The 21,958-nt window shown below is 49.4% G+C and overlaps 1 pseudogene; it reads left to right on the top strand.

Annotated features, from left to right (window-relative positions):
- The window catches only part of LOC117355283, a 76,196-nt pseudogene that overhangs the window by 8,658 nt on the left and 45,580 nt on the right, over window positions 1-21,958 (top strand).

Here is a 21,958-nt window from a genome sequence, read left to right as displayed (position 1 = left end):
CTGCAGGAGTGTGCTTGTTATCCCAGGACAAGCAGGCATGATATTCTCACATGTGGGTGACGTCATCTACGGAGCCCCGATGCGGAAGCATTTTCAAGCAAACTTGATTGAAGATTTAAGTTTGCTCTGCTGCTCCACGCATGCGTGCCTTCCTGCTCCACTAGGGGGCGCATCCCCTCGTGGTCTCCAGTTCAAAATTTTCCGCTGAGCCTAGAAGTCGTGTTTTTTTCAGGCTCTGCCCCAACTGCCTTCTAGTACCGCAATTTTTCTTGTTTTTTCTCGATTAAGTCGCTGTGCGCAAATTTTTTCTTTTTTAACTTGATTCCTGCTTCGTTTTTCAAACCGACCCGGAGGCTTCCGGGTCCCCGTGGCCGCGTGGCTACTCGAGCCGCGGCCACTTTCGATTCTATGTCCCGGCCTTTGACCGGCTTTAAAAAGTGCACCCGGTGCGAGCGGCTTCTCTCCATCACAGACCCGCATTGCCGGTGCATCCTTTGCCTGGGGGCATATGGGTATTGAGATATGTGGCTGCGTCCACTGAAGAGTCAAATGAGTGCCACTGGCCCTGATGATGTAATTTCAAAATGGCCGGGTAAAGAAACATGAATCTCACTTTTTTATCTGCCAATGTGGAACAAAGAGGATAGAATAATTTCCTCTTCTCCGTTAAAGCAGCTGAATAATCCTGAAAAATTCGAATCTCAGCCTCCCCATATTTCAACTGGTCTCGTTGTTTATACTGCCGAAGGATTTCCACTTTATGTTGATAGTTGAGCACTTTTACAATAATCATGCGTGGTCGTGCAGCCCCGGTCTGCTCCCTGCCAATGCGATGGGCTCGTTCCAGACGTAGGGGGCCCATATCACCCCGTAATGGAAAGGTATCTCTCAACCAGATCTCTATTGTATGCAGTAGGGCTGGACCTGCAATAGTTTCAGGAAACCCCAGAAAACGCAGGTTCGACCGACGGGACCGATTTTCCAGGTCCTCAATGCGTTCATCCTGCTTTCTGGTGAGAGCCAATAAAGCCTGCAGCTCAGTTGAATGAGTCCCCTGGACATCCTCCACACCAGAGACTCGAGTTTCTAGCACTGCAGTACGGCCGACCGTATCTGCAAGCTTGGATTCCAGCCTCTGAAGCTATTCTGAGAGGCGATCCAAGCTGGGCCTCTGGGAAAAGGTGACTCACTGCCGGCGCCGTTCCGGCCGCCATTTTTTCTTCTCCCGGCCTCGCACGCTCACGATCCTTTTTCGCGGATCGGGAGGCCATCGGGTGAGTGGGGGACGCCAAGTAACGGTCCATACACCGCCCAAGCTGCGATACAGGTGAAGAAGAGCTCTATACCCTTCGTTCGGCCACAAGATTGCTAAAGGTAGACTCGGGGCCCGGGAGCTCAGGCCAGCTGCGTCTGCCCGGGCTTACAGCATCACGTGACCCTTTCTCCCCTTCTTTTTAATATATTCCTGGCACCACTACTTACTCTGGCCCAATCTATAGGTTTCACCGTATTTACATATGCCGATGATATTCAATTACTTCATCCCGTAAATCCTACATCCCCTGATGAAATAACAGAAATTAATCAAAAACTCAACAAAATCAGCCTCTGGCTTTGGCATAATAAACTTTCACTGAATATTCTTAAAACTACTAGTGTCCTTTTCTCACCTTCTCCAGATGAACATTTATGTCTACCCATCAGTATCGACTCCTCTCCAATTCAAACGGATATCAACTCCTTGGAGTCATTTTAGACAGAGATCTTACCTTTCATCAACAAATTAGTGCAGTTATGTAGAAATGTTTCCATAAGCTTAGGCTCATCCGTTCTATTTGTTATTTTCTCGATTTTTCCTCCATTAATATCCTGATTCATTCCCTAGTAATTTCAAGTATAGATTACTGCAATGCCCTCTATAAAGACATAACCCAGAAATAAATTTGCCGTTTACAACTATTGCAAAACACTGCTGTTAAATTAATCTATCATGCAAAAAAAATTGATCATGTCACCCCTCTCCTCCGTAAAGCACATTGGCTACCTATCACTCATCGTCTCTCCTATAAAATACTCCTCCTCACTTTTAAAACAAAAAACTCTAACCAACCAGTGTTCATAGATAAATTTTTGATCCTTTACTCATCATCAAGGGCCCTCCGTTCAAATAATCAAAATTTATTCTCTATACTGTCAATGCGGGAATTATTTTATGATACTACTCGTAAATCCATCTTCTCGGTTACCGCCCCCTCTCTGGAATGCCCTTCCACTAGACATTCAATTAGAGAACTCACTTGGAAAATTTAGAACCAAACTTATAACTTTCCTCTTTAAAGATGTTTGTATTCTTTAGCATCAGTCTCTGCCTCTTAATTCCCTGATTCATGTGTAGCACTGAAATGTCTAATACTTCTTCCGAAGTGACTCCCCTCCTATTATCTTTACCACTCCCCACTTACCATCCTTTTTTTATTAATTTTACTTCAAAGTATTTTAAACAATCTTTCCCTCCCCTACTTTCCTTTCGTTTCATGTATGTTAATTTGAATTTGTCTAGTATATATTTTTTTTATATTTGATAAATTATTGTTTTTATTTACCTATTTTAATTGTTTCCTATAATCTTTTATAATGTACACCGTCTAGACATGTATTTTGATAGATGGTATATCAAATATAAAGAAACTTGAACTTGAAACTATTAACATAGAATAAAATCTTTTCCAGAGAAAGGAAAATGGTAAAACCAGAAGACGTAATTTGAGGTTGAGGAGTGGTAGATTCAAGAGCAATGTAAGGAAATTCTACTATACGGAGAGGGTGGGGGATGCCTGGTATGTGCTTCCGAGAGAGGTGGTGGAGAGGAAAACAGTGACAGAGTTCAAAGAAGCATGGGATGAGCACAAAAGATCTAGAATCAGAAAATAATAGTAAATATTGAAGAACTAAGGCAAGTACTGGGCAGAGTTGCACGGTCTGTGTCTGTATATGGACTTTAGTTGAGGATGGGCTGGGGAGGGTTTCAGTTGGTGGGAGGGAGTAGATGGGCTCGAGTGAGTTTTGAAAGAGACTTCAGCAATTGGAACGCAAGCACAGTACTGGGTAGAGCTTTGGATTCTTGCCCAGAAGTAGCTAAGAAGAAAAAAAAATTAAATTGAATCAGTTTGGGCAGACAAGTCAATGAAGCCGTCCACGCAATGTGCGGCGGCAGCGAAAAGGGCGAACAGAATGCTAGGAATGATAAAGAAGGGGATCACGAACAGATTGGAGAAGGTTATCATGCCGCTGTACCGGGCCATGGTGCGCCCTCAACTGGAGTACTGCGTCCAGCACTGGTCGCCGTACATGAAGAAGGACACGGTACTACTCGAAAGGGTCCATAGAATAGCAACTAAAATGATTAAGGGGCTGGAGAGGAGTTGCCTTACAGTGAGAGATTAGAGAAACTGGGCCTCTTCTCCCTTGAAAAGAGGAGACTGAGAGGGGACATGATCGAAACATTCAAGATAATGAAGGGAATAGACTTAGTAGATAAAGGCAGGTTGTTCACCTTCTCCAAGGTAGAGAGAACGAGAGGCAACTCTCTAAAGTTAAAAGGGAATAGATTCCGTACAAATGTAAGGAAGTTCTTCTTCATCCAGAGAGTGGTAGAAAACTGGAACGCTCTTCCGGAGTCTGTTGTAGGGGAAAACACCCTCCAGGGATTCAAGATAAAGTTAGACAAGTTCCAGCTGAACCAGAACGTACGGAGGCAAGGTTAGTCTCGGTTAGGGCACTGGTCTTTGACCTAGGGGCCGCCGCGTGAGCAGACTGCTGGGCAGGATGGACCACTGGTCTGACCCAGCAGCGGCAATGCTTATGCTCTTATGATCATCTACTATGTTACCTTCCCTGAATAATTCACAGACGTTGGAAGTCACTGTTCAGGGTGACCGGGCAGGTGAGGCAGTCAGAAGTCTTGAAATCCAGTTTTCCAGCTTCCTGAGGCTTGAGATCTTCTTGCAAGCTGTTTTAGCAGTGCCTACCATTTCTTTTCTTATAGCAGAGAGCACAGTGAGTAGCTGCTTGCCTGCCTGGTTTGGCAATTTTTTTTTTTTTTGGGGGGGGGGGGTCTTTAAAAAGGGGTTTTGGGTGGTTTCCCTGCATGCCCTAACCCACCCCTTATTTCTAAAATTACAAAATTGCAGTTTTCCTGTGTTCTCTAAACATTTTGCTTCACCGAAGGTAGATTCGACCGTGGCTCAAGTCACTAAGCGCACTTCTCACCTCTCCGATGGAGGGGTGGTTTTGAAGGTTGTTCAGGACAGATGAGTGGATTTTTGATTCAGCGGTGGCTGGGTCAGGGCTACAGCAGCCATGTCCTTTGTTGCCTGAGCGTGCCAAGATTTCGAGTTTACGCCCAGTAGCGTCTACTGCGAACTTTCAAGACTCAAACAAAGCCATGGGTCCAGAAAACCTACACCACAGGGTGCTTAAGTGATATCCTAGTGGAACCATTATCCGAGCTCTTCAATCTTTCCCTAAGCACGGGAAGAGTCCCCTTGGACTGGAAAACAGCTAACGTTATTCTACTCCACAAAAAGGGCTGCAGGACAGAGACGGCGAATTATAGACCGGTGAGTCTCACATCCATAGTGAGCAAACTCATGGAAACACTGATCAAACAGAAACTTGATACAATCCTGGACAAGGAGAATCTACGTGATCCCCACCAACACAGATTTACCAAGGGCAGGTCCTGCCAATCAAATCTGATTAGCTTCTTTGACTGGGTAACAAGAAAGCTGGATGCCGGGTAGTCCCTGGACGTCGTGTACTTGGACTTCAGTAAAGCTTTTGATAGCGTCCAACACCGCAGGTTATTGAACAAGATGAAGTCGCTGGGATTAGGGGAAACACTAATTGCATGGGTTAAGGTTTGGCTAAGCGGTAGGCTGCAGAGGGTGGTGGTAAATGGTACCCCCTCCAAAACGTCGGAAGTGACCAGTGGAGTGCCGCAGGGCTCGGTCTTGGGCCCAATCCTCTTCAACATATTCATAGGAGATCTGACCCAAGGGCTCAAGGGGAAAATGTCATTGTTCGCCGATGACGCCAAACTGTGCAACATAGTAGGGAAAAGTACTTTGCCAGACAGTATGACGCGGGACCTACTACTATTGGAACACTGGTCATCGACTTGGCAACTAAACTTCAATGCTAAAAAATGTAAAGTAATGCACTTGGGTAACAGAAATCCGTGCAGAATTTACACACTAAATGGAGAGACCTTAGCTAGGACTACGGCAGAATGTGATTTAGGAGTGATCATTAGTGATGACATAAAAACTGCCAATCAAGTGGAAAAGGCTTCCTCCAAGGCAAGACAAATGATGGATTGTATCCGTAGAGGTTTTGTCAGTAGGATGCCCAAAGTCATAATGCCGTTGTACAGATCCATGGTGAGAACCTCACTTGGAATATTGTGTACAATTCTGGAGACCACATTACCGGAAAGATGTGCTGAGAGTTGAGTCGGTTCAGCGAATGGCCACCAGGATGGTTTCGGGGCTCAAGGATCTCCCGTTTGAGAAAAGGCTGAAAAAATTGCAGCTGTACTCACTTGAGGAACGAAGAGAGAGAGGAGACATGATTGAGACGTTCAAATATATCACGGGCCGTATCGAGGTGGAAGATGAAATCTTCCTTCTTAAAGGACCCTCGTCCACAAGAGGGCATCCTCTGAAAATCAGGGGAGGGAAATTTCATGGTGACTGCAGAAAGTATTTCTTCACCGAAAGGGTGGTCGATCATTGGAATGAACTCCCGCTGCAGGTGATCGAGGCCAGCAGCGTGTCAGATTTTAAAATTAAATGGGATATTCACGTGGGATCTCTTAAGGGGATAAAGTCAGGGGGGTGGGTCATTAGAGTGGGCAGACTTGATGGGCTGTGGCCCTTTTCTGCCATCATTTTTTATGTTTCTATGTTTCTATGACATGATGAAGGTCTGGAGTAGAGTAATGGGGTTACTGGATGTTAGATAATTAATTTGAATAATCAAAAATGGCCAACATGTACCTAACATGTCGGTGAGGACATGAAGGCTGCCAATCAAGTGGAGAAAGCTTCATCTAAGGCAAGACAAATCATGGGTTGCATACGCAGGGGTTTCGTCAGCCGTAAGCCGGAGGTCATTATGCCATTGTATAGATCCATGGTGAGGCCCCACCTGGAGTACTGTGTGCAATTCTGGAGGCCGCATTATCGCAAGGACGTGCTGAGGTTGGAGTCGGTCCAGAGAATGGCCACTCGGATGGTCTCGGGACTCAAGGATCTCCCGTACGAGGAACGGTTGGAAAAGTTGCAGCTGTACTCGCTCGAGGAGCGCAGAGAGAGGGGAGACATGATCGAGACGTTCAAATATCTCACGGGCCGCGTCAAGACAGAGGAAGATATCTTCTTTTTCAAGGGTCCCACGGCAACAAGAGGGCATCCGTGGAAAATCAGAGGCGGGAAACTGCGAGGTGACACCAGGAAGTTCTTTTTTACTGAAAGGGTAGTTGATCGCTGGAATAGTCTTCCACTTCAGGTGATTGAGGCCAGCTGTGTGCCTGATTTTAAGGCCAAATGGGATAGACACGTGGGATCTATTCACAAGGTAAAGGTAGGGGAGGGTCATTAGGGTGGGCAGACTGGATGGGCCGCGGCCCTTATCTGCCGTCTATTTCTATGTTTCTATGTAACAATCAATAAACCTATTTAATTTCATTAGTCCATTTTTAATGCTTACTTATCCCCTTAAAGGACAAACCTTGATATCTCAGGTGATAAACTAGGAGGAGGGTATATCGTATATGAAAAATTCTCAGTGCTTAGGACCTCACATAAAATACGTCATTTATATTACATCCTCCAACCCTTCCCTTAATCTTTAAAAAGCTCACTATTTATTGGTAACGTTAATCAAATGTATAAAACTTTTATTCTCTAATTTTTATTTATTGATATGTACGTCTGTGAATTAATAAAATTCCATAGAAAACTATATTAATGTAATCCTTTCAATAACCTTAATTTTGCTAATGTACTATAATCATAATATTTCATTATTTTTGTAAAAACACCATTTTTTGTATGAACATCATTTCGTCAAGATGATGAAGGTCTTTGCCAAGCTGGGAGCTTATTCCATGTCCACCAGAAGAATGCTGTGGATTCTGCAGGGGATTCTTCCTCTAAAGCTACTCTGAGCAAATTGCCCTTGTGGCCAGGAGCTAGATGCAGTGGCGTACCAAGGGGGAAGCAGTCCACCCCAGGTGCACGCCTTAGGGGGGTGCACAGCCGGCCAGGTCCAGGTCGTCCTACCCTACTGTGCAACAGGGCCTGCACCTCAGCGCGGCTGCTGGTTGACCCCCTCTGACTTACTTGTTCAGGAGCAGAGTCGACAGCCGCGTTGAGGTGCAGGAAGGTCCCCCGATGACTCGTCTGCTGGCTTTGCTCCGGAAGAAGTAAGTTATGTCGGAGGGGGTGAACCTGGCAAATGCAGTCATCGCGGGACCTTGCCACAACTCCCTGCGTCCCCCTCCAACGTAACTTACTTCTTCTGGAGCAAAGCCGGCAGACGAGTCATCGGGGGACCTTCTTGCACCTCAGCGCGGCTGCCGACTGCTCCAGAGTAAGTAAGTCGGAGTGGGGTGGACCAGCAGCCGGCAGCTATAGTCATCTCGGGAAAGGAGCAGGACTGCTGGAATGAAAGAGTGGTAGAGGGAGAGGGATTAGAGGGAAAGAAAGGGGCAGATGCTGATTGAGGGGTGGATGGAGAGAGAAAGGGCAGACATTGGATGGTAGTGGGGAGGATAGAGGGGGAGCCTATGCTGGATGGAAGTGCGGATGGGAGAGATAAGGGAGCAAATGCAGGAAGGAAATGGGAAGAGAGAAAGAGGGGAGCAGACGATGGAAGTGGACAGAGAGAGGAGAAGGTACTAGATGGAAGTGGCAGAGAAAGAGGGCACATAATGGAAGGAGGGGATAAATAAAAGGAGGACACATGATGGGGTAAAGGATTGAGTTAGAGAAATACTAAAGGGGTGAGGGAAAGAGGTGGTGAGCTGTAGGTAGACAGTAAAAAAGGAAATTGATGAGAGGGTAGTAAGAATGTAATCTAAACGGATGCAGAAAATAAATTGAAAAAGGAAAATGAGGGAAAAAAGTGAAAGGGATTGCAGAGAAGAGGTGTGGGAGAGGGAAGGAGAGGAGAGAGATGCCAGACCAATGGGGGTGAAAGGAGAGATGGAAGGAGGGGGCATACAGTTTCTGGAAGGGGCATAGAAGGAGAGAAGATGCCATATAGGGGTAGAGAGACGGCAGACAGTGGATGGAAGGAAGAGATTAACAAGAAGATGAGGAAAGCAGAAACCAGAGAAGACAAAGGTAGAAAAAAATGTTCTATTTATTTATTACTTAAGGAGACATGTGTCACTGTTTCTGTGGTGTTGCATTCTATGCAGAGTCCAGCTTCTTGCTGGTTCAATTTAACTTTTGTCTATGTATTCTATTTTATTCCCCCTTTTACAAAATTGTGGAGTGTTTTTTAGCGCCAGCCGTGGTGGTAGCAGCTCTGATGCTCAGAATTCTATGAGCATCAGAGCTGTTACCACCATGGCTAAAATCCACACTACAGTTTTGTAAAAGGGGGAGGGGTTAGTTTGTGATGACATATTCCATACTAGGCGAAGGTGATTTCTGTGTTCTGTGTGTTCGAAAGACATGGTTTTCTGTTAGGATTGACTGCAGGATTGATCTGTATTAGTCTGGCTTGTTTAGTTTTACAATGGGTGTATTGATGTTGTACTGCTCACTGCAGTATGTAAGATGCTGCCTTTTCCTAGGTACTCATGTGTGACGTGTGGATTGTTACTAAAAATCATGTTTTTCATACAGAAAGGGGGTGTCAAAAAATGATGGGCCCTGGGTGTCACATATGCTAAGTACACCACTGGCTGGATGACCTTATAGCCAGTGTGCAGGACCGTAAGCCTGAGGTTCTTCCAGGCAACAAGCCTCGCCAGGGGCTCCAGGCATCCTATTTTGCAACCGTTCCAATTCCCTCATCAGTACGTCAATCCCCAAGCATCGGGCCAAAGATTCAGTTCTTTGTCCAGACCCCACTTTGGGGGCCCTGGCTGTCAGCAGTCCTCAAACAGACATCTTCCCGCTCCCCCCAAAGAAGCAGTTCTGACACCATATCTTTGGCCCCTCTCCCCCGAATTTGGAGGCATCTCTCATCTTTTCTGGCAGAGAGGGAGAGGTTGACCTCGGACAGGTGGGTCCTAGAAATCTTACGAGATGGGCTCAAACTGGAATTTTACCGACCTCTGTTGGATTTCTTTCTGGATTTGCCTGCAGGGCACCCTGAAAAGGTGCTTCAGGTGCAGTTCACGGTTCACAGACTGCTGGATATAGTGGCTCTCGAACCTGTGCCACAGGATGACTCGATATAATTAATTGTTCCAAAGAAAGGCTCCAAAGATTGGAGGCTGATTTTGGATCTGAAAGCAGACAATGCAGCACTGAAGGTCCCGTGCTTCAGAATGGAATCTGTGAGGTTGATCATTACGACAGTGGCTCCGGGGGTAGCTCCTGGCCTCATTTGATCTCACAAAGGCATATCTTCATATCCACATCTTCCCATCTTTCCTGGTCACAGGAGATTTCTCTGGTTCCATGTCCTGGATCAACACTTCCAGTTTGCAGCTCTTCTGTTCAGCCTGGCAATGGCGCCCAGGACTTTCACCAAGGTCATGGAGCCCACTTCCACTCTCGGAGCATCCTGGTCCATCCATATTTGGACGACTGGCTGATCAGGGCTCCCTCCCTGGCAGAGGGGAACCAGGCGATGCAGCAGGTGGTCCATCTGCTGCAGTGTCTGGGCTGGGTGATCAACTTGAGAAAAAGCCACCTCAAACCAACGCAGGACTTGGAGTACGTGGGGGTTTGGTTTCACACGGTCAGGAATCAAGTGTTCCTTCTGGAGTCTCGGAGAATGAAGATGCAACAAACCATTCAGGTGATAGCAGTTCTGGCTCCGACAGCCTGGAAATATCTTCAGGTCCTAGGACTCATGGTAGTGACGATTTACATGGTTCTGTGGCCCAGCAAGGTCCCCTCCAGGAGTCGTTGCTGTCCCGGTGGAGCCTGCAACAGGACTCTACAATGCTGCTGACATGGATGGTGGCAGCGCGCTGCATTGATCTAGTTCTGCTCTGGCACGGTCAAGGACTTAGACTTCCCTGCCATCCTCGTCTTCTCACTCAGGGTCCAATCGCTCTGCAGGATCTGGACCGCTTTGGTCTTACAGCACGGCTATTGAGCGTGTGGCCTTGACAGCCAGGTTATTGCTACTTTTCTGCATAGCAAGCAGACATCCACAGTTGCAGCCTATGCAAAGGGCTGGCGGTGTTACCAGTATTGGTGTTCTAGATCACAGGTGGATCCCTCAGGTTCCTCGGTGGCACATATTTTGGATTTCTTGTAGGCAGGCCTCAAGAAGGGGTTTGCTGTATCTTCCCTCAAGGTGTAGATCACGGGTCTCTTGCTTGGGTCCTGTTTCACTCAGGGGCTTGCTAGCGTCTCACCCAGACATCCGTTTCTTGTGGGGTGCTGTTCTGCTGAGACCTCCTTTTTGTCTTCCATATCCGACGTGGAATGTGAATCTGGTTCTCCAGTCACTGGCTAGTCCACCTTATGAACATCTTGAACAGACCTCATTGTAAGATCTCACTATCGACTGTCTTCCTGGTAGCGGTCATATCTGCCCATAGGGTTTCGGAGCTTCAGGCTCTCTCATGCTGGGATCACTTTCTACGGATCACAGATTCTGCGGTCATCTTGCGGAAGGTGTCTTTCTTTCTTCTGAAAGTGGTTTCTGCTTTTCAAGTAAATTAGGAAGTCCGTCTTCTAGCGTCCGTTCCCTCAGGGTCAAAGGACAGAATTTTGTAGTCCCTGGACGTCCATCATCGTTGTCTTCTGCGTTATTTGGAGGTCACCAATGATTTTCGCCTCTGAGACCATCTTTTCGTGCTTTCGGGTCCTGCTTCTCAGGGTAGGCCCGCCTCTAAGGCTACCATTTCCAGATGGATTTGTGTTGCCTTTTCTGCTGCCTATGTGGCGGCATGGAAAAAGCCCCCCTTTGGGGTGAGGGCTCTCTCCTCTAGAGGAATGTCTTGGGCCGAATCCTCTGTGCTTTCGTCTAAAGAGATTTGCAGGGCGGCTACCTGGTCATTCCTGCATACATTTACCAAGTTTTGCCAGAATGATGTGGCGGCAAAGCAGGATGCTGCTGTTGGGGCTTCGGTTCTGGCGGTGGACTCATCGGTCCCCCCCCTCTAATATTTTGAGACTGCTCTGTTACGTCCCAGCAGCAGTCCAGAATAAAGAGGGATTGTACAAGAATGATTTGCAGAGGTAAGAACCTAATCTTTGGTTGTAAACTATGTTGTCTAGTCCCTAACAGAAGGCAATATATCAAGTATACTTAATAAATAATTATCCCAGGACAAGCTGGCAGGTATTCTCACTAATGGGTGACGTGATCCAACGGAGCCCCGATGCGGACGCCTCACAAGCAGTCTTGCTTGAAGAAAAAAACTCAAAGTTTCGAGTTGCCCGCACCGCGCATGCCTTACCGCCCTGAACAGGGCGCGTCTCCTCAGTTCTTTCTTTTCCGTGGAGCCAAGAAGTCCGTCTTCAACTCTCTGTGTGAAGATTCTTCACTCGTGCCTTCTTTTTTTTTTTTAAACATATTTTTATTGAAAGTGAAAAGGTCACAACCAGAGTCAGGCAAGATACAAAACAGAAGTGCAAATCCGCCAACCATCACAGATAAGCAGCAAATTTAGGAAGAACATCAACTCCCCCGATCTTGACCCCCCATAGGCACAGCAGAACAAGAAGGCACTACGGGGCATAGCATTTAACATCCAAAGATGGCACAAAACAAGAAAGTACTAAAGAACAAAGAGCTATTGTCACAACCCTTCACCATTTTGTGTTTAAATGTCCCCAAAGCGGACCAACCACTGCACTCATCACCGCACTTGCATCCTCAACCAATCCAAAGCAAAGCACAGAACAAACACATGTCCAGACACACCAACCCCCCCGCCATCCCATCCCCAAGGGACCTCCAGATGCGAGACCCAACAGAAAGCGTAAAACGGATCAAAGGGGAGAAGAAGAGAGAAAGGAAGGAAGAAGAGAGAAAAAGAAGAGAGAAGGAAAAAGTGAGAAAGAAGGAAAAAAGAAGAAAAAGATGAAGAAAAGAAGAACAAAGAGTGCGGACGTGCCAGTGGACCCCCCAGCCTGCGCAACCCCTCAGACCTCGACCACCGCCCTCAATCGCTCCCACAAGTGAACATACTGCCTCTTGTCCAGGTTCGAAGAGCTAGCATAAGACCAAATCTCAAAGCGGGCCATCTCTAGAAGTCTACTCCTCCACTGAGGCGCTGGAGGCGAAACCTCTGACATCCAATAAGTCAAGATCAACTTCTTAACAAGAAGGGTAGCATTATAAAAGAAACGGCACTGAGGGACAGCGAACCCCTGATCCTGGAGGGAGCTCTGCAAACCCAGGAGGAGAAACCCATAATCCCACCCCACTGTGTGGCTAACGGCACGCTCCAGAAGGGGGAGTACCTCCCCCCAAATACGCAATGTGGAACATTCCAGGAAGGAATGTAGGTAAGTACCGGCCCAACACTTGCACTTAACGCAAAGGGCACTATCCCAAAGCCCCAATCGGGCGGGCCCCCGCTGCCTGGTAAAGTAAGCTCGGTGAAGGATCTTGAACTGGAGCTCCTGAAAATCAGCGGACTTAGTATAGGTGTAAAGGGTCCGGAAACAGGCCAGAAAGTGCGGCTCGGATAAACTCTGCCTCAGTTCCTGTTCCCAGTGAGATCGCAATGGAGCCAGTACAGACAAGGGGATGGAAGACTTCAGCAAGCGACACCAGTAAGCCAGAGTGTTAGCAGATTCAGTAGATGCTGAAAAAAGAGTGTCTAGGCGTCCCTTGACCCAAGCCCCCTCCCGGCTCCTCCGTTCAACATCCCAATAATGTCTAAGTTGAAAGTAGGAGAACAAGTGTTGGGAGGGGAGATCCTACCTATCCCTAATCTGTTGGAAGGAAGGGAAGCCCTCCGGGTCCATCGCTAACAATTGGTCCTAGTCACGCAACCCCGGGCCGTCCAGTCGCGAAACACCGTCCAACCCCAACCTGGTAAGAATTGAGAGTTACCTTCAAAACGCACAAAGGGGGATATGTCCACGGGCAAGCCCTGTCTACGCTGCCACCACCGCCACGCCATCCAAAACAGCCGAAAGAATCGGAAACAAGGCTGATACCTCCTCGCCGGATCCGTTTGGAGATGAAGGAGATTCAGAAATTGAAAGGGAAAACACCAGCCCTCCATCCATGCTGCGGGGGAGTAACGAGTATGCCCTGTGTAACCTTCATGAATCCAGCGAAAAAGCGCAGCCACATTATACATCCGAAGATCGGGAACATTAAGACCGCCTAAACATTTATCCAGGGTGAGTTTAAGCATCCCAATCCGAGGAGCCTTAGATCTCCATATAAAGCACAAAACAGCCGTTTTAAAGGAGAGCTCATCCTGACGTCGAAGCCAAAGTGGCATAGTTTGCAGTGGGTACAGAATTTTTGGGATCATAACCATCTTAACCAGGGCCACCCTCCCAAAAATGCCAAGCGGCAACTCCTGCCAAGCCTGACATAACTTCCCGATGGCTGCCAGGGGCCGCTTGACATTGGCGTTATAAAGCATAGCTAGATCAGTGCTAAGAAAAATGCCCAGATAACATATAGGCTTGGTAGTGGGAGGAATAGGCAGCAAGACATGCCACGATGCCGGAGGACCACCTCCCAACAACAGGAGCTCTGACTTGCTACAGTTCACCTGCAGGCCAGAGAGGGCTCCAAATGCCCTGATGACATCCAGAGCTCTAGTCAAATGAGGGGTGACCTGGTCGAAATAAAGCAGGATGTCATCAGCAAAAAGGCTAATTTTACACTCCTGACCACCGACCTGGATCTCCCGGATACCTGCGTCCTGCCGTAACTTAGCAGCCAGAGGCTCAATGGCCAGGAGAAAAAGAAGCGGGGACAGAGGACAGCCCTGTCGGGTGCCCCTCTGCAACCCAAAGTCCGTGGTGAGTCCCCCATTGATTAAAAGGCGCGCCCTAGGGTTAGTATATAAAGCAGACACCCAGGCTAAGAACGAACCCTGGAATCCACCCCGGCCTAAAACCCAAAAAAGGTATTCCCATGAAATACTGTCAAACGCCTTCTCCATGTCCAGACCCGCCACCGCCTCCAAGACACCCCGACCCAACTTAGCATAGATAGCTCCCAGGACCTTCAGCAAATTCATTGAGGCATAGCGCCCTGGCACAAAGCCAACCTGATCAGTGTGGATGAGGACTGGAAGGAATCTGTTCAACCGTTTCGCAAGTGTCATAGCCAAGATTTTAATGTCCTGGTCCAAGAGGGAGATGGGCCGAAAGGAACCCACCAAGTCCGGATCTTTACCGGGCTTGGGGATCAGAACCACATTGGAATGCTCACCCCTCCGCTGCCACGGTATTGTACATCTCACACAGGGGCTGTGCGATCAAATCAGGAAGAATCCGATAGTATTCCGGCCCAAACCCATCCGGCCCAGGCGCTTTGGTTAATTGAAGAGATTTAATAGAGGCCCTCAGCTCCTCAGTAGTGATCGGCTGACTCAGGAAGGCAGCCTGGTCGTCGTCCAGCCTGGGAACATGAAGGCCCTGAAAGAAAGCAGCCAGGTCATCCCTATCCAACGGCCTCCGCCCGTAGAGGGCTTCGTAGTACTGTACAAACTGATCAGCTATCTGCTTCTCCCCCACATGCCGGGTCCCCTTGGTATCCCGAATAGCAGTGATAATTTGCCTATTCTTATAGGGACAAACCAAGTTAGCGAGAAGTTTCCCCGTCTTACCACCCCAGTGATAAAGATTATATCTGTGGTAGACGAGAGACTGCTCCGCGTGCTGAAGGAGCAGGGCCTCAATTTTTTCCCTGATCCCCTTGTATGCCAGATGGTCCGAATCGGACAAGGTGGTTATATGCACCCTACGGAACCCATGAAGTTGCTGAGTAAGACTCAAAAGCTCCCCCTCTCATGCCTTGTGCTTAGCAGCCGAGTAGGCTATAATGTGGCCCCTCATGACCGCCTTGGACGCATACCAAAAGGACACCGGTCCCACCTCCGGAGTAGCGTTAGTAGCCTGGTAATCTACCCATCTCGCCCGTAAAAAAGTCCAGAACTCGGGATCATGGTACAAATGCGGGGACAATTTCCAAGAGGAAGCATTTCAGCCCCTGGAAAAAGTCAGGGTAAGCCCCCACCATCTCATGGTAGAACATCGCAGGGGAGGAGACATAGGCATCCTGGGACTGTCTGCCAAGTCTCTTCCCTGAAGAAGTCATTTCTGGAAATGTCAATCGCTCCTCCTAAACTTACTTGCTCCACTTCATCACTGACGCTGAAACCGTGGATTGAAGACAAAGTTTTATTTTATTTTTCTTTCCAGCTTATGATTTATCTTTAATCTTATCTATTGTTTTGCCTTTTGTCTTTGTTTTTGTTCTATTTCTATCATTTAAATTTCTCCAGAAATCTACTGTTCAACGACTCCCCCTTCTGCTTCTATTCCTTTCTCTCCTCTCTTCTACCTTCCAAAGTATTTAGATCAATGCTGTCTTGTTAAAATGTTTATTTTAATTTTTATTTTTCTTCTAACTCTACTTTTCACTTCTCTATTACCCTCCAGGTACTTTAGTTAGATTGTGAGCCTTCGGGACAGTAAGGGAATTTTTCAAGTACCTTTCTTATTTCTAATCTTAATGTATATTTTCTGTAAACCGCTTAGAACCTAACGGATGTAGCGGTATATAAGAAATAAATTACATTACATTACATTACATCTCATGGTCAGAGATCGTGGTCTCAATAATCTCAGATTTAGTAACCAAGGAGAACAATCGTTTATCAAGGAGAAGGTAATCCAACCGGCGTAAACCTTGTGCACATGGGAGTAAAAGGTAAATTCAGAATCATAAGGGTGTAAGGCTCGCCACACATCAACTAGATCTAAATGTTTCATCAAGAAGCCCACCCCCTTGTTGTCATGATCCCTCAGGCTAGCCCTAGGAGGTTTGCAGTCCACCCCAGGAGCCGCCGTGACATTGAGATCTCCCCCCAGGATCACTTGGTACTCAGGATAGGTGGACACCAAGGACAAGACTGTAGGGAAAAACTTATGACAGTAGGCATTTGGAGCATATAAGTTGCAGAGTAAGACTTTCAGACCCCAGACCTCCCCCAGAACAATGATGTATCTCCCATCCCGATCAAGAAGCTGTTTATGTAGCGTGAATGGCAGCCGTTTGTGCTACAGAATCGCCACCCCATGCCGCCGCCCACTAAATGCGGAGGAATAGACTTCACCAACCCAGTTCTTCCTCAATTTGGTATGTTCAATCTGAGTGAGATGGGTCTCCTGCAGATAAGCAATATCCACCCCTGCCTTGCGCAGGCCAGTCAGGACCCAAGCCCTCTTAATGGGAGAATGGATACCATCGACATTAAACGAGACCACTTTCAAGTCCGCCATAGGAAAAGACAACAAAGGGGAACAGTAGCAAAGATGCAGTGAGAATAGAGAAAGAGAAAGGAAGACTGAAGAAAAAAAGAAAGAAAGCCCCTCCTCCCTCCTCCCCGCAGCAAGATGTAATGCTTAACCAGGGTCAGCAGGCACCTCAGGTGTCAGAACAGCAGTAGTATGATAAAGTGGAGCAGTCCAAGCCTCCCAGCTGAGCTCCGCTGCTCCCAGAGAGAAAGGTCGCATCCTGTGTTCAATCAAGGCCCCCCTCCACCCCCACTCAACCTCCCCAACCAGTCCCCATACACACCCACACACACTCCCCACCCCCCAACCCCCCCTCCCACCTCCCCCCTTCCCTACCCCCCAGAACAAGCGCACCACTCCGGCACACAGACCCAAAGACAAGCCCCCCTAGCCTGCCCGAAGAACCTCCGCCCCACTCCCCCAAATTCCCCTCTCCCGCATCCCCCCGGTCACAAAGTTCAGTAAGTCCCAGCAGAACAGCAGGTGAAGTGGAGAAGGTCAGACACAAACCGGTGGGCTCTCAACCCCAGGGACCACAGCACGTAAATCAGTTCTCAGGATGTTCCGGCAAGGCAGCTAAGCCCAGCCATTCTCCCCAAGCAAGCAGACGCAACAGTTGCTAGTAGAAAAGAGAATCAGTCCCAGCAGGTACTATCCGGGCCACCGAGGCTCAAAAAAAGCACACAAATGCCCCCGGATTCAGTCAGCCCCAGAAGCCCCACCAGATCAGAGACAGATGTGCAGGTACCAAATGCCCAAGCGGTCACCTCAGGCGGGCATCTTCGCCAACAAGGCCCTGGCCTCCTCGACCATAGACACGGTGTGGGTCATGCCATCATGCCAAACTCGCAACTTGGCCGGGAACATCAGCGCAAACCTCACCCCTCGATTGTGCAGATCCGTGCAAAATGGCGCCATGAGCTTACGCTGGACCTCAACCCGCACAGAGTAGTCTTTGAAGACCAACACACGGGCGCCTTCATATTCTAAGGCTCCTTTCTTGCGATACGCCTGGAGGAACAGCTCCTTCTCCCTCCAGTTGGTATAGCGGGCAATGGTCGTACGCACTCTCCTCCCGTCAGTGGGTTTTGCTCCGATGCGATGGGCTCTCTCACAGCCATATCGGGTCGGGTCCGTAGGCAGACCCAGCGCAGCCGGCAGCCAGGTTGTGAAAATACGGTACAGGTCCTGGTCCACCACTGTCTCCGGAAGCCCAACGAGCCTCAGGTTGTTTCAGCGGCTTCGATTCTCCTGCTCCACCAGTTTTTCAGCCAGCTCCTGTGTTGTCTTCCTGAGCTCCTCCATCTGTGTCGCCAGGCCTCTGCACGTGTCCTCCTGATCGGACACCCGTTGTTCCACCTCCAGCAAGCGTTGGCTGTGGGAATCAAATTTTTCATTCACCTCGTCCACAGCCGACTGGAGTTTGTTTAGCCGGTCCGCCAACGCTGCAGACATGGACCTGGTGATATCCGCGATCCAGTCTCCGGCTGGGATCGTGAAAGCAGCGTGTTCCACCGCCATCTTGGGAGCTGCAGGCAAAGACTTATTCCAGGCACTTCGGGCCGGTTTAATGGGCATACCCGACTCGGCAGCCGACCCCCGAAGGTGCCTCCGCAATGCAAGGGAGGGACCGAATCGGTAAGACACAAATTTACCTGGGGGGGAGCGGGACAGGGCAGCCTTAATCGCTGTTTTTAAGTCAGTGGAGCGGGAGCTCTCCGTCCACACGTCCAGTTAAGCAGGCTGCATCACGTGACCCCATCCACTCGTGCCTTCTAAAGTCCGTGGTTTTGGGTTATTTTTCTCTTAATCGCCGATTTTTGTCGTTTTTTTATTGTTTTCTAAAAAAAAAAATTTCTTCCATCCGTTCGACTGGGCAGGCCACGTGGCCACAGCCCCGCGGCTTCAATCTCGCGGCGAAGCTTTTTCGGCCTATGTCCCGGCCTGTTACCGGTTTCAAAAAGTGTGCCAAGTGCCAGCGCTCGATTTCGCTCATGGACCCTCATCGACGCTGTATTCGGTGTCTCGGACCTCAACACCTTCCAAAATCGTGCCGGCCTTGCTCCACACTCACTGCACGTGCTTTCAAGCGTCGCTGCATCCTGTGGGAATCGCTATTCATGGAGTCCTCAGCGGAGCCGTCCTCATCGAGAGGATCCTCACCTCCAACTTCACAGTCTCCTGCCTCTGCAGGCCCAAGTCTCATCAAGCCTGCCTTGTTCGTGCCGGCCAAGACTCCAGCGCCTGCTGCGATGCCTTCCTCTGCCTCGCCAGGTCAAGTAGCACAGCAGCCCATTCCACAGGTAGTGTTAAAAGTGCCCAAGGCTTCCAAGTCCAAGCACTCCCACACTACCCCGAAGGAGCGTGAGGCCCGTGCAGGTGGTCCCATTGCTGATGCAGATCCATCCTTGCCAGCCTCGTTCCAGACCTTGCTGGAGAAGCAATTCATCGAGCTCTTAACCTCAATAGGGCCTAAGCTTCTCTCCCAAATCCAGCCTGGGCACACGGAGTCCTCCCGCGAGGTCGAGCCACCTCCAGTGCCTCAGCAATACACACACTCTCTACAGGGAGTAGAGTCTCTGCGAGTGTCTGGTCTGGCATCAATGCATGCATCACAAGGAGCAGAGTCTTTGACCATGCCTCCGTTGGAACCGATTCACTCGATGCAAGGAGTAGAGTCTTTGCGAGTGCCTCCACTGGAACCGATTCACTCGATGTAAGGAGCAGAGTCTTTGCGAGTGCCTCCATTGGAACCGATCACCCCGACGCTGGGGTTCGAGTCTTTACGGCAAACATCCCTGCTTCAGTCAACCACTTCCAGCCCCATCCACTTTCTGGGGGCCTCAGTGAAGACCCACTTGCCTCGAGCATTGAGGCCGACTTCCAGACCAAGCCCGCATCATCGATCGAGGCATTCATCGAGGCACTCGTCCAGGCATGCCTCGCCTCATCGAAAACAACCGTTCCTGGAGTATTCTCCACGGGCTGCTTCACTTTTACCAATGCCGGAGCTCGAGGGCTCGAAGGGATCTTTGTCACCACCTCGATCCCCATCCTCATTGGATCCAGAGACCTCGACGTCCTCAAGCTCCTCTCGAGGCCCTGCTTTGGCCGACCAGCTGCCTTTCTCCTCGTTCCTGCGGCAGATGGCAGCCGACTTGGACATCCAGCTGGACACAGGGTCCAAATTCTCAAAGGAATACCTGGAGACTATGCACCTCCCTCAACCACCTGCTGAATCCCTCAAGCTTCCCTTACACAAGCTGCTGGATCAGACCTTTGTACGGTGCCTCGTAACACCCTACTCCATCCCCATGGTGCTGGGCAAAATGGATACCAGGTACTGCATGACACACCACAAGGGATTCGACACGTCCCAACTCTCCCATCAATCCCTCCTGGTGGAATCCTCGCTGAAGCAATCTCACTCCTCCCAGGTCTACGCCTCGGTTCCACCTGGTAGAGAAGGCAAGACCATGGACCGATTTGGCAGGAGGATCTACCAGAACTCCATGATGACATCCAGAGTTCTGAACTACAACTTCCACTTCGTCACCTACTTTGAGTTCTTCCTATCGATACTACAGAAATTCATGCCCTACTTAGACCCGAGGGCACAATCTGAGTACCAGGAGGTCCTCGCCTCGTTGTCCCAACTCCGGGTGCAATTGATGCAATCCTCCTATTATGCCTTCGAGCTGTCTGCTCGGGCCACAGCATGTGCAGTGGCCATGCGACGTCTGGCATGGCTCAGGACCATCGATATGGACCCTAACCTCCGGGACAGGCTTGCCAATGTCCCATGTGCTGGCGCCGACCTCTTCGACGAATCCATCGAGATGCCGACCAAGAGTTTCTCGGAACACGAGAAGTCCTTCCAGTCCATACTGCGCCCGAAGCATAAGCCTGCCACGCCTCGCCCATCACGCCCACCGTTGGTGTACCAGCGGCATTACCCACCGAAACAGGCTCCTTCCATCCGACAGCCTGTAAAGAGGCAGCATACTCAAAAGCAGCAGCACAAGCCTCAACCATCTACCGTGCCTAAGGCTTCTCAGCCCTTTTGACTGCCTCATAGAGGGCCTAAAACCAGTCATTCTACCACCCTCAGCTACTCTACAAATTGGAGGTCGCGTCCACCACTTTTACCACTGATGGACGCCCATCACCAACGACCTCTGGGTCCTTTCCATTATCAAGGAGGGATACTCTCTTCAGTTCCACCAAGCTCCTCCAGAACATCCTCCAAGAGAGTATCCTTCCAACTTGACCCAGACCGCCCTTCCTCTCCAAGAAGCCGAGGCCCTATTGCAGCTCGGAGCTGTCGAGCCGGTTCCCCCGGCCCAGCAGAACAGGGGCTTCTACTCTCGGTACTTCCTCGTCCTGAAGAAGGCGGGTGATCTGTGCCCCATCTTGGATCTCAGGGTGCTCAACAAGTATCTGGTCAAAGAGAAATTTTGCATATTGACCCTGACATCCCTGTACCCCCTCATCGAGCAGAACGACTGGTTATGCTCTCTAGATCTCAAGGAGGCCTACACTCACATCCCCATCCATCCGGCCTCCCGTCAATACCTCAGATTCAGGGTGGGACATCTTCATCTTCAGTACCAAGTGCTTCCCTTTGGCCTGACATCGTCACCCAGAGTCTTCACCAAGTGCCTAGTGGAACCACGTCCTCCAGGTGTTTCCCTAACTGGACGACTGGCTCATCAAGGACTCGACGTCCCAGAGGGTCGTCCTGGCCACCCAGAAGACGATTTGGTTACTGCAGCACCTGGGATTCGAAATAAACTTTCCAAAATCCCAACTACAACCTTCCCAGACTCTCCCCTTCATCGGAGCCGTTCTGGACACTACACAGCTCAGGGCATTCCTCCCCCCGTCATGCCTAGAAGCTCTCCTCCACCTGTATCACTCAGTGGCCTCTTGCCCGTCCATCTCGGCGAGACACATGATGGTTCTCCTGGGGTACATGGCCTCTACAGTTCACATAACTCCTTTTGTCAGACTCCACCTCAGAATTCCCCAGTGGACTCTGGCATCTCAGTGAACGCAGCTGACCGACCCTCTGTCCCGACACATCTAGGTCACTCCTGCTCTTCAACAATCTCTGCGCTGGTGGATGCTATCCTCCAATCTATCCAGAGGTTTACTGTTCTACACACCCCACCATCAGAAAATCCTCATGACCGACTCGTCGACCTATGCATGGGGTGCCTATCTGAACAGCCTCCGCACTCAGGGGT

The sequence above is a fragment of the Geotrypetes seraphini genome, chromosome 2 (genome assembly GCF_902459505.1).
Source record: "Geotrypetes seraphini chromosome 2, aGeoSer1.1, whole genome shotgun sequence".
Taxonomy (NCBI): domain Eukaryota; kingdom Metazoa; phylum Chordata; class Amphibia; order Gymnophiona; family Dermophiidae; genus Geotrypetes; species Geotrypetes seraphini.
This window is presented reverse-complemented; position numbering and strand designations above follow the sequence as displayed.